Raw genomic sequence first — 12,013 nt, 5'->3', positions numbered from 1 at the left:
GACTGAGTGTCAGCGGTCTCCAGGGCCACGTCGCTGGTGGCTGCCTGGTGTTGGCTGCCCACTCACCTCCGGGATGTCTGCGTGCTCAGTTGTGTGCAAATCTGCAGCCAGGCTCCTCCATCCATGGGACTCTCCAGCAAGAATACTGGAGCAGGTTTCATTTCCTTCTCCAGGGGATCGTCCCGACCCAGGGATCGAACCCCACGTCTTCTGTGTCTCCTGCATTGCAGGTGGGTTTTTACCTGCTGAGCCATCAGGGAAGCCTGAACTGGAATGCCGGCTACTCTGCACCCCCCTAAACTCGGCTCTGAGTTCAGGGGCTGTGTGCCGGCTACTCTGCACCCTCGTAAACTCAGCTCTGAGTTCAGGGGCTGTGTGCTGGCTACTCAGCACCCTCCTAAACTCGGCTCTGAGTTCAGGGCTGTGTTCTATTTGTTGTTGCATCCTCATCACCCAACAGACTGTACAAGGTGTTTAATAAACACTTGTGGGATTGCCTACAGGCGCACAAATGCATATAGACGCAAGCGGATGTAAACCCACAGAGTCACGCCCCCTCGCCCCCAGCACCGCCCAGGAAGAGCTTACCGCTGCGGAGCGCTCCCAGAGGCACATGCCCACCCCAGCTCCCACCTCCCAAAACAGGCCTCCCCAGTCCCCCAGCTTTGCCCAAAGCCTTCGCATATTGTTTCCTGGAAATCTTGAGGCGGCTGTGGTGTTCTTTTCCCCTAACTCAGGAGACAACTCAGCAGTTCTGTTTTTCAAAGTCTGGGACTCATAAACCTGGAATCCTTTCTTCGATTTTTCCACTAGAATTTTCCTTGGCTGGGTGCCTCTCCCCAGGGCCCCGGCCAGGAGGTCACACTCAGAGCGCCCTCTGCTGGGCACCGTCCTCCCAACCTAGTGGGCACTTCCAGAGCGGGTACCTGTCCAGTTACAACTGCTTTCCAGATGGGGACACTGAGTCAGGTGGGAGCACTGCCGAGAGGTGCTGGGGGGTGGGGCTGTGGACTCCCTCTAAGCACGTGCCAGGGCGTGCTACTACTAAGCGCTTTGTGATTTTTTTTTTTTTTGGAAAATAATAGAAGAAAGAGCTCCCAGAGCTCAGACATGGCAGAGAAAGGCCCTCCGCTCTCCCCGGGGCCTGCATGTGGAGCAGATGGCAGAGGTTGGGAACCTGTTCAGATTCAACTTCCTCCTTGAGTCCCCACCGTGTTTGGTAGGCGAGGAAATCGAGACACAGAGAGATGCTGGGGGGAGGAGGGGGCAGATTTCTTGAGCATCTGCGGCGTGCTAGCTGTGCTGACAACCTCTCGTTTAATCTTCCCAGCAACCTTGTGAGGTAGGTGGTGGTGCTTCCGTTTTACAGATGAAGACAGAGCTGAGTGAGGTCTCAAGATCAGAAAAGAAGGGGAGAGCTGGGATTGTATCCAAGCCCACTGTTTTTTTGGCCGTGCAGCCTTCTGGATTTTTCCCATTTGGCTCCCGAGGGCCCAAGGCGGGGCCTCTGTGGCTGGGCTCATCAAGGCAAGGTTTCCGTGGCCCTTCTGCTCGTGGAGGGAAGCCCTTCTCCTCAGCCCCTTCCAGAGGGCAGTGTTGGGCACCCTGGGGAGATGGGTTGACCGGCCCCATCAGGCTTCAAGCTGAGAATTCCAGGGCTTGGAGGAGGGTGCTGGCAGCTGTGCCAAGGCCCCTTAACTAACAGGGAAAACAGGATTGGATGTCTTTATAAACTGAACTTGTGAGAGGTTCCAAAGGGTAAGGGTTTTCCTGGAAAAGAAAGCAGGTCCTGGAAGGTTTTTGTTTTGTTTTTCTTCTTAATGGGGCCCTAGTTAATGACTCAAGGAAATGAAGAACACATTTCACCGGGAATTAGTCACTGCCCTTCCCAACCCTCCATCCTGCTGCCCTTTCCAAAGCTTCCAAAACTTCTCACTTCCGGCAGGAAAAAAGCCAGACCCCTTGTTTTGTTCATCTTTGGTCCGGCTTGGCCTTAACCTCTGTGTGTCGCGCTGAAGGAAGCCGCCCAGGGGTCTCTGTGCACTCTTCCTTCCGTTTCCCTGCTCGGCATTTGCTCTCATTACTAAGACTGCATTTTGGCTTGTCCTGATCTCAGCCATTCTTTAAGAGCCAACTAAGAAGCTGCCTTCTTCATGGAGCCTTCTCCACTGTGCCCAGGGGGAACCATCTTGCCTTGTGCTAACGGATGCCGGCAGTAGCCCTCCTAACCATCCGAGACCCTGGGCACACGTGAATGTGTGCTGGGGGGGCGGTGCACCGCCCGGAGGCAGGGAGCTGTAGAAAGAGCCCTGAGATTCTTTATTCTCTCATCGTGTCTGACTCTGCAGCCCCAGGGACTGTAGTCTGCCAGGCTCCTCTGTCCATGGGATTCTCCAGGTATGAATACTGGAGTCGGGTGCCATGCCTTTCTCCAGAGGACCTTCCCAACCCAGGGATCGTCTCATGCATTGGCAGGTGGGTTCTTTACCACTAGCGCCATCTGGGAGGCCCATAGAAAGATCCCTGAGACCTCCTAGTCTTTCATTAGGAGATTACGAATGTGTTGAAGACAGCTGCTTCTCAAGTCAACAGAAAAGAACTTTACGCAGTCTACTTGTAGAGTGTGAGACGTATCTACAGGGGTTTGAGATGCGGAGGCACATGGACTCATCTGACACCCACCGGAGACATTGAGGAGATGAGAGATGAAAGTTGTATCAGACAAGACAAGACAAGGAAGAGACACTGCTGCTCAGATCAGCCTGAACTCCCAAAGTCAGTGTATGCACAGGATGCCATTCCTGTTGACTAGACAAGGGACAGGCACAGGAAGGGCTGACGAGAAGGCCTCTCTGGCCTGTCCAACAGGGGGACGGGTACCATTGATTCTTAGGGCTTCAGAAGGGCTCACCCGTGGGATACAAGATCATGTGGTACTTGTGTAAGGCTGAGAGGTCCTCAGAGCTTGGATGTGCCCACATGAAAGTCAGCTTTAACGCCAGCTTAAGACAGGGCCTTCCCTGGTGGCCCAGGGGTTAAGAATACGTCTTTCGATGCCGGAGACAAGGGTCTATCCCTGGTCAGGGAACTAAGATCCCGCATGTTTCAGGTCAACTAAACCCGTGCGCTGCAGCTGCTGAGCCTGCTCGCTCTAGAGCCGTGGGCCACGCGACAGACACCGGCACGCTGCGACGAAGACAGTGCAGCCAGAGAGAGCCGTCTCACCACAGGACTGTCCAGGACGTCTCTCCTGCTCCCCTTACTCTCCTCTTCTCGCTGCCGACCTTAGCCCTGGAGAGGTCAGAGGTCAGAGGTCAGCTCGCAAACTGGGGAGCGCAGTCTGGAGAAGGGGAGGCGGCGGTCCATGCCCCCATTCCCAGCTATAGTGGTCCCAGCTGCAGCAAGCCCTGACTGGGAGAAAAGACTGGACTTTAAATCAAGTTTGGATTTTGCTTTTGCATGGGACTGATTCAGAGAAGGCGATGGCACCCCACTCCAGTACTCCTGCCTGGAAAATCCCATGGACAGAGGAGCCTGGTGGGCTACAGTCCAAGGGGTCGTGAAGAATCGGACATGACTAAGCGACTTCACTTTCACTTTTCACTTTCCTGCATTGGAGAAGGAAATGGCAACCCACTCCAGTGTTCTTGCCTGGAGAATCCCAGGGACGGGGGAGCCTGGTGGGCTGCCGTCAGTGGGGTCGCACAGAGACGGACACGGCTGACGCGACTTAGCAGCAGCCTCGTGGGACTGATTTTCAGAGTTTGTTGAGTGACTGAAGGGACCACAGGAGTTTCTTATGTCCTGAGAATGAGCAGATGATCAGAAAAGTTGTAGGATGTGTGAATTTTTATCAAAGGTCAGGAAAAGGGCTTCTCTCCCTTCCCTCTGCACACACGTGTAGCGCGGGGTGGGAGACAAAGGGAAGTTGCTTATGATTACGAACTTCAAGCCTTGTTCACTGTGGGTGTTGATCACATTTGCCGTTGTAAATGGGTTGTTGTCTTCCATCGTGTTTTTCTAATTGGTGGTATTTTCTCTATCGCTTCCAAACAACAAAGTCCCTGTGCGCCCCTCAGGTGAAGCCACTTAACCATTGCCTGAACGTTCAGCTGTGTCTCAGGCTTCACATCCTGACCTAGCGGAGATCTGACGGCGCCTCACAGCCACAGGTGGAGGGACTCAGTATCCAAGCACCTTTCCTGCTAGTCACTATGCCTGCCAGTCAAGCTCTGCACATGGCTGGCTTCCTTCTGGAGTCTGGGTTTCCCTCTCTGTGTGTTTCTGTCTTCTTTTAAGGACCACAGTCACATTGCAGGAGAGACCCACCCTCCTCCAGTATGACCTCATCTTACCGGGACTAATGACCCCTGCAACAATCCTATTTCCAACCCTATTTCCACTCTGAGGTGCTGGGTGGGGGAGGATGCCGACGGATCTTTTAGGGGAGACACAGTTCAACCCACCACATCTTTCTTTCTCATTTTCCTAAGTTTGCATTTTCTCCTGCCTCCCCCAGGTGTGTAAACGGCGCCTGCGGCAGCCTGAGCCAAGAACCCCGAGTGAAGCTCGAGTCCTCTGCGCTCAGCAACCCCGTCCCAACACCTTCAGCAAGCTCTTTCAGCCCTAGCTCCAAAAATATCCCGAACCCATCCGCGGCTCTTCATCTCCACCATTCTGGTTGAAGCTGCTTGCACTTCTTGCCAAGACAGCTGCAGTCGCCTGAGCCGGTCTCCCTCCCTGCCCCCTTTTGTCTGAAGCGGTCTTAGCCGCTTTGTTTACTGCTCCCTACTGACAAATCCAAACACCTCACTCCTGCTTACAAAACCCCACTGATCTGCTCCCTCCCTCCTCCGACCTCATTTCCCGTCGCTCGCTTGCTTTGATCCGTAGCCTGCTTGCAGTTCCCTGGGTCACCGGCCTCCTTTCTGGAACGATCTCCTCTAGGTCTTTGTGAGACCACCCCTTCTTGTCTGAGACTCTCAGCTTAAACGTCATCTTATTTAGTGACATCTAAGAGAACTTCCCCAACCGCCCCATCATCAAACCAGTCAATCCAAAAGAAAATCAACCCGGAATATTCACTGAAAGGACTGACGATGAAGCTGAAGCTCCAATCCTTTGGCCACCTGATGCGAAGAACTGACTCATTGGAAAAGATCCTGATGCTGGGAAAGATTGAGGGCAGGAAGAGAAGAGGGTGACAGAGGATGAGATGGTTGGATGGCATCACCGACTCGATGGACATGAGGCTCCAGGAGATGGTGGAGGACAGGGAAGCTGGCGTGCTGCAGTCCCTGGGGTCGCAGAGTCAGACACAACTTAGCGACTGGACAATGACCACAAAGAGAACCCCGACCACCCCATCGAGAGCAGTCACTTGGTTTTTCTCCATTGCTGACCTTTAATTCCCTGCAGAGAATTTAGTAAATAGATTATTTTTCTCATTTATGTGGATATTTATTGTCCTTCTCCCCAGAATTCCTAGGAAAGCAGGGACCTTGTTTATCTTGATTACACCATCTAGAACTGTGTCTGGCACATAGAAATAACTCCGTAAATATTTACTGAATAAATAATCCTGCATAGACGATCTTTGTGTATGAACTTTTTTCTCCCCCTACTTTTGGGAATTTATATAAATAATCCAGCAGGAGGAAGATTACTGGATCAAGGGATGTAAACATATCTTGGCTCTTGGAATGTATCGTCAAATAGGTTTGCCAAGATGTTGGGTCAGTGTTCATTTGTTAGGCATCCTTCTGAATCCCCAGTGCCAAGGCAGTGATTTCTGGTATGCGGGGGAGGCAGGGAGAGAGGGCATGTGCCAGAAATGGGGGTGGGGGCAAGTCGGAGCTGGGGTCGGGGCCTTCGGTGGCCGCAGCAGCAGTGATCAGCCAGCCGGCCGGCCCCTCCCCGGCGCCTGTGTGCAGGGGTGACCGCCTGGCCTTTGCAGGCCAGCCTGGGGCGGGCAGGGCTTTCGGCTGTGTGAATGTGGGTCTTGTGTGGGAGCCATGGTGGGCAGAAGGTACCCCTGCCCTTCAGGGAGGCAGGCCTGGGGAGCTGTGAGGGGTGAGAAGCTGAGGACGCAGAGCGGGGCTCGGACTCAGTTCTGGAGGCCCCTTGCCTAGGCTATTCCTGGGCTGGAGCTTTCCTGCTCGGGACACTGAACACCAGGAAATACGAGTCGCTCTACTAAACACCCGCCTACAGGGACACAGACACCTGTCTCAGGACTTTCACGCACAGCCAGGCCCGTGCGTTTGTGCCTTGCCCGGTCTGGAAGAATTGCTACAGGAGCTAAAGCAGCAGTTGTCTGTAAGATTCTCGAAATACAGGACCAGACGGGCATCATCCAGGCTGGGCCGTTATCAGGCCTCGTCCATATTCCTCATGGGACTGTAAGCTTCCTGAGGGCAGAGACCAAACTTGAGGCAGAATTAGTGCTAATGAGTCAGCCTGTCTGAGTTCTAAATCCCTGCTCCACCACTTACTGGACCAAGCTATTTAACCTCTTTGTCCTTGGTTTATTCCTCTGTACCAAACTCCGGGGGTTGTTTGTGGATTCATTAAGCAGATGAATGTGACCAACACCTCCCAGTCCCTAACACAGCAGGCTCTTGGTGGTAAAAGGGTTAATTGAGGCCCAGACCTGCTCCGGCCACATTCTACAAAGGCGATTTAGTTTTCTTTTAGCATTCCCTACCTCCTCTTTTTTCTCAAGCCCTCTTTCTCTTTGAAGCTCTGTGTTTCTCTTGTCCCCAGAATCCCTCGGAGTTTTCTGCAAGGCCTTGGGCACAATGGTTCTCAACTAAAGTGCTGGCTGATAACAGTTGCTTCTGTTCATGCGGGAATCCCTGACTTTATGGAACAATCTGGAACCGTGTTAGGTCCAAGAACCAGCGCCACAGGCATCACCTGGGGGAGACAGAGTCTCCGGCCACCCCAGACCTACAAAATGAAACTCTGCATTTCACGAGCTCTAGAACAACACTTCTTTAATTTTAATGTACCTATGATATTTTCCTGAAGATGTTTAAAATATAGATTTCGGTACTCCCTTCTAGGGTTTCTGATTCAGTCGGTCTGAGGTGGTGACTGAGAATGCGTATTTCAGCACTTTGAAAATCCTGCTGTAAGACTGCCAGCCTGCGGAGCCAAAGGAATGAAGCTCTAACAGGGAAATCTGACAGACTGGGGACGATGGCGGTAGCAGACCCTCTCTCAGTCTTTCAGAAGCTCGCCAGGCAGTCTTTGCCGGTGGTATCTTCACACAAAGATGCTTTTGATTGTTAATGCCATTACCACGTTTGTTCAAAATTCTACGGCTTAAAAGTTCTCTCACTTGTTTGATCTAATTTCATCCTGCAACAACCCTGTCCATTGGGCCGGCTGAAATGAGAACCTCACTTCCAAAACAGAACAGACGCACAGGAAGCTGTGTGACTTAGAGACCGCAGCCAGCTGGCCCCCACAGGGCAGCTTTTACTTCTTCCCCATGGTAACCACTTCTTTCTCTGTGTCCATCTCTTACACACACACACACACGCTGTAGTCACATGGAACAGGCTGTTGCTTTAGCTGTGTCTGACTCTTTGTGACCCTATGGGTGGTAGCCCGCCAGGCTCCTCTGTGCATGAGATTGTTCAGGCAAGAATACTGGAGTGGGCTGCCATGCCCGCTCCCGACCCAGGAATAGAACCCGTGTCTCTGAAGTCTCCTGCATTAGCAGGTGGGTTCTTTCACACTAGCGCCACCTGGGAAGCCCAGTCAAACGGAGAGGCTGCTGTGATTTCCACACCCAACATCTAATTACGGAGCAAGCCACAATTTGACCTCTGCCTTTAGAGTTGGTAGGAGCTGGCAAGAGGAGGAGAAATGACCACCAACCCTGTCCCCTGGCCACAGCTCCTTTCTCTATTCTCAGAAACGAGGGTTCAGTCCTGACTCTAATTTCCGAAAGCTTCTATGTTTGGAAAAAAGTTTATTAAGCCATATAATTCTTTCCTCAGCTCCCATTTCCTTGTCTTAGTCAGCTTCAACCCCCCTTTCCACCCACCCCCAGCAGTGTCAAAACACTCACACACGTAGACACACACATCTCCAGCCAAATGAAAATCACTCTTTCCAGGACAGTTCTGGTTCCTCTCATCTCATCTGCTAGCGATGTGAGCCCTGGACCCCAGCCCCTGGCTCCGGACTCTGCCCTCCTGCCCCTTTGGCTCAGCCGGTGGGAACAGACCCCAGGTGCTGGTATGGGGAAGCGGAGCCTGGCACTCTGGTCCGGCCCTGATTCCCTTGTGGGATCCTGGGAGAGTCCCTGCTCTTCCCTGGCTTGTTTCCTCCTCTGTGAAACGGGGAGAGCTTGATTAGATGATCTCTAGGGAGGCTTTAACTTTAGGACTTTATGATTCTGTGTAGGAAGCTCACAAAGGAAAAAGCGTCACCTCTACTGGTAACTTAAATTCCTTGAGGCAACGTAGGAGGACCTGCCAACCCAGAGTTCTGCCAGCTGTGTTTTCTCCGCGTGGAAGCTGATTCCAGGATCCATTTTACAAAGCTCTGACGTGTTCCCACTGCCCCAGGACCCTGTACCCAGAGCCCTCATCTGCCTCACCTGCGGTCCCAGCACAGGGACGGCTCGGAGCCTCCAATGAACACACATCGCTGAGACCCAGGGAGGCAGAAGCTTTGCCAGGATTACACAGTGACCACGCTACTCTCCCTTCCTGTGTGGGAAAAAGCAGTCAGCTCAGAGGCTAGAAGCAGGGTCCCTGGAGCCCCAGAGATGCACATCTGAGCCGTGGCCCTGCCACTTGTAAAGGTATGAGACCCGGGGCCAATTACTCAGCCTCCTGTGGCCGCAGCTGTTTCCTTCCTAAAGATGATGACCATCCTCACACGATGGGTGTGAGACGTTGAGAGGATACTCCACGAAATGCAATCGGCAGGATGCCAGGCAAGAACCTTGCTGGTGCATCCCTTGTCGTGGGCCAGGACTGTATTGTCAGCAACTGCAAGTTACACTGAGTGTGCCAGGCCCCGTGCCCATCACTCCATGTGCAAGCTCTGTGTTACCTCACTTACGTCTCACAGAAAGCCTCTCAAGGGGGAACTGTTTTCGGATGTGAACACGGGGGCTTGAGGAAGGAAAGCAGATGTTTTCCTTTCTATCAACGGTCTCTCAGAGCCGCAGGGACGTTGGACATCACTGGGGCCAGCCTCCTACTTTGAATGCTTCTGCGGCATCCCTGGACGGCGGAACTGATGGGGAGCCTGGTCCCCCCTGGAGAGCCTAGTTTATGTTTGAACGGCTCTGGCTCCAAGAAAACGCTTCCTTACAGAGAGCCCCACTCGACTTCTCCGTAACCTCCGCACATCTGCACCGTGGGAACAACGCTGAGCAGAGTCAGAGGCCTCGGGCTGAGCAGCGCCGTGACCACGGCAGCCGCTCTTCTGGGCCCGTTTCCCAGGTGAGAATGAAGGAAGTGGAGGAGGTAAGCTCTAGGTCCTTCCTATTTTGGACATTTTAGGATCCTATAACTCCTGATGGTGTAGGTAATAGACAATGTGTCTGATTATAATGACGGAACCAGTGAAGGAGGGGACACCAAGCTCCAAGGAGCAGATCAGCTTCTGCCAACATGTCTGTCAGGGTGGGCACCACGCCAGCTGAGAAGAATCCAGAAGGTTCTTAGAAACGGAGCTCTCAACTTATCCTCCTGTCCTTAAAACCCTGTCCCTCTTCCCTCCCATCTCTTCCTACCCGCCACCCTCTCTGCTTCATTTTTTCCTTTCTTCCTCCTAACTTCCCTTCTTTCTGAGTCAGAGGCATAAAGGGATAATTGAATCTCAACTCAAAGTTAAAAAGATCAGGCCACTGGTGACAAGGTACTCACATCACATTAAACCCGCAGAATCCATCTGATTTCAGGACTAGGAAAACCCTAGGATGCAGAGTTGCTTTGTATCTCTGAGAACCTTCCAGATTTGGCTGCTAAATTTCCAGCTCTGAGACAGAGGTTTTCAGTCACAAGGTCAATGCATGGACTTGCAGGGGCCTCAGAAATAGCATGCGGATTTGTGTACTATGCGCACACATGCATCTTAAAGAAATTGTTTTTGGCTGCACCTTGCCGAATGCGTGATCTTAGTTCCCAGTCCAGGGATCAAACCCATGCCCCCTGCAGTGGAAGGTGAAATCCTACCCACTGGACTGCCAGGGAGCCCGCGTGTGCATTTTCTAGGAAGAAGGGTCTGAAAGGGAAGAGCCGCCCTGACAGCTGGGCCCTGGTGTCCTTTGGACCCGGCCTGGTCCTCAGAGTCTGATGTCACAGAACATCAGCATCAGACCAAATGAATCTTCACACAAAAAAAGACTGCTCCTTAATCATGTTTGAGCAGAGGATAAAACAAGCACGTAATCCAAATCACGAAAAGTGACCAAATATCCCCCTTTCCCGTCTTACATAAGGGTGACTGCTCCTTCTTTTCCTCCTAATTAGACAACAACCAGTGCCCCCCAATCACAGGATTACCCCTGCTTGCCGGCGGCATCCAACCCGGAGCCAAGTCCACTTCCCTGAGCCCTCCCCAAATAATCCAGCACAAGCCCAAATCCTATAACAAGCTCTTTCTAACATCTTTTGAGAAGCTCTGGAAACTCAGCTTTGTTTAATCACCATCAGCTTCTGCCTGGTTTTCAGCAGTAGCCTAGCTGGTCAGTTTTTACCATCGCCTCATTTTCAATGCTGCAGTTACCGTTGTCCTTCTAACAGATAAGACAGACCACGTCACTGCTCTGCTCCAAACCCTGCCCTCTGCGTAGGATTAGCAGCACCCCATCCGTGACCAGCATGCTCTTGTCCCTGTGACCTCTCTGACCTCAGCTCCACCAGCCTCACCTCTGCCTCATCTGCTCCTGCTACGTTGGCCTCCCTGCTCTCCCCGGAGCACCCCGGCTGAGCTCCTGCCTCAGGCTCGGGCATGTTCCCTCTGCCTGGAACACTCAGTCTTCAGATCACCACGTGGCTCCCTCTTTCACCTTGCTTGAGTCTCACTGCTCCCTGAAGCCCACCCTGACCTCACTGCTCTACTACGACGCAGCCCCTCTCTCCACCACTCCCAGGCTCCTTTGCTCTGCTCTGCTTTTTCTTTTTCTCACAGCTCTTTTATCACCTGATATTCAAACTCAGTCCCCTAATGACTGATCATTATTTACCATGCACCTCCTCTCATTGGAATCCAAGTTCCACAAGGGCAAGGATCTAGGGAACTGGAGCCCAACCTTCGATGACCAGTCAGTACATATTTTTCTGGATGTTGCTGAATAAATTAGCATCACAAGGGCTGGAAAGTAAAACTGAGCATGACTTTGGCTTAGATCCCTCCCCGGGAAATCAGGAGTCAGGCTGCCCGCTTTAAGCTTGGCGGGTTGTCAGTTCCACATATTTTCTTAAGACAGGGTTTCCTAAACTTCAAGTGTATGCATGCCAACCTCATGATTTTTGCCCTAGGAACAACCTAGACTTTTATTTACTTAAAAACTTTTCCTTAAATAGACTTTTTGACAAATACATTTATTTTCAAAGAAAATTTTATATCATGGCTTTGATGTGCTAGTTGTATATTTTTTTCTAACACATGTTAAAATAAGCATATAGCTGTTTACCACCTAAATTGTCTTGCTTACCTCTAGTGGAAAACTGCCTTATGCTTTTTCCTTTAACCAGAAAAGTCCCCCATGTCTCTCCATGTGCCGTATGCTCTGTCGTGTCTGACTCTTTGTGACCCCGTGGACTGTAGACCTTCAGGCTCCTCTGTGGAATTTTCCAGGCAAGAATACTGCAGTGGGTCGCCATTTCCTTCTCCAGGGGATCTTTCTGACTCAGGGATCAAACTCACATCTCCTGTGTCTCCTGCATTGCAGGTGGATTCTTTATCTGCTGAGCCATTGGGGTATTCTTGCCTGGGAAATCCCACAGACAGAGGAGCCTGGCAGGCTGCAGTCCAT

The sequence above is a fragment of the Bos mutus genome, chromosome 8 (assembly GCF_027580195.1).
Source record: "Bos mutus isolate GX-2022 chromosome 8, NWIPB_WYAK_1.1, whole genome shotgun sequence".
Taxonomy (NCBI): Eukaryota; Metazoa; Chordata; class Mammalia; order Artiodactyla; family Bovidae; genus Bos; species Bos mutus.
This window is presented reverse-complemented; position numbering follows the sequence as displayed.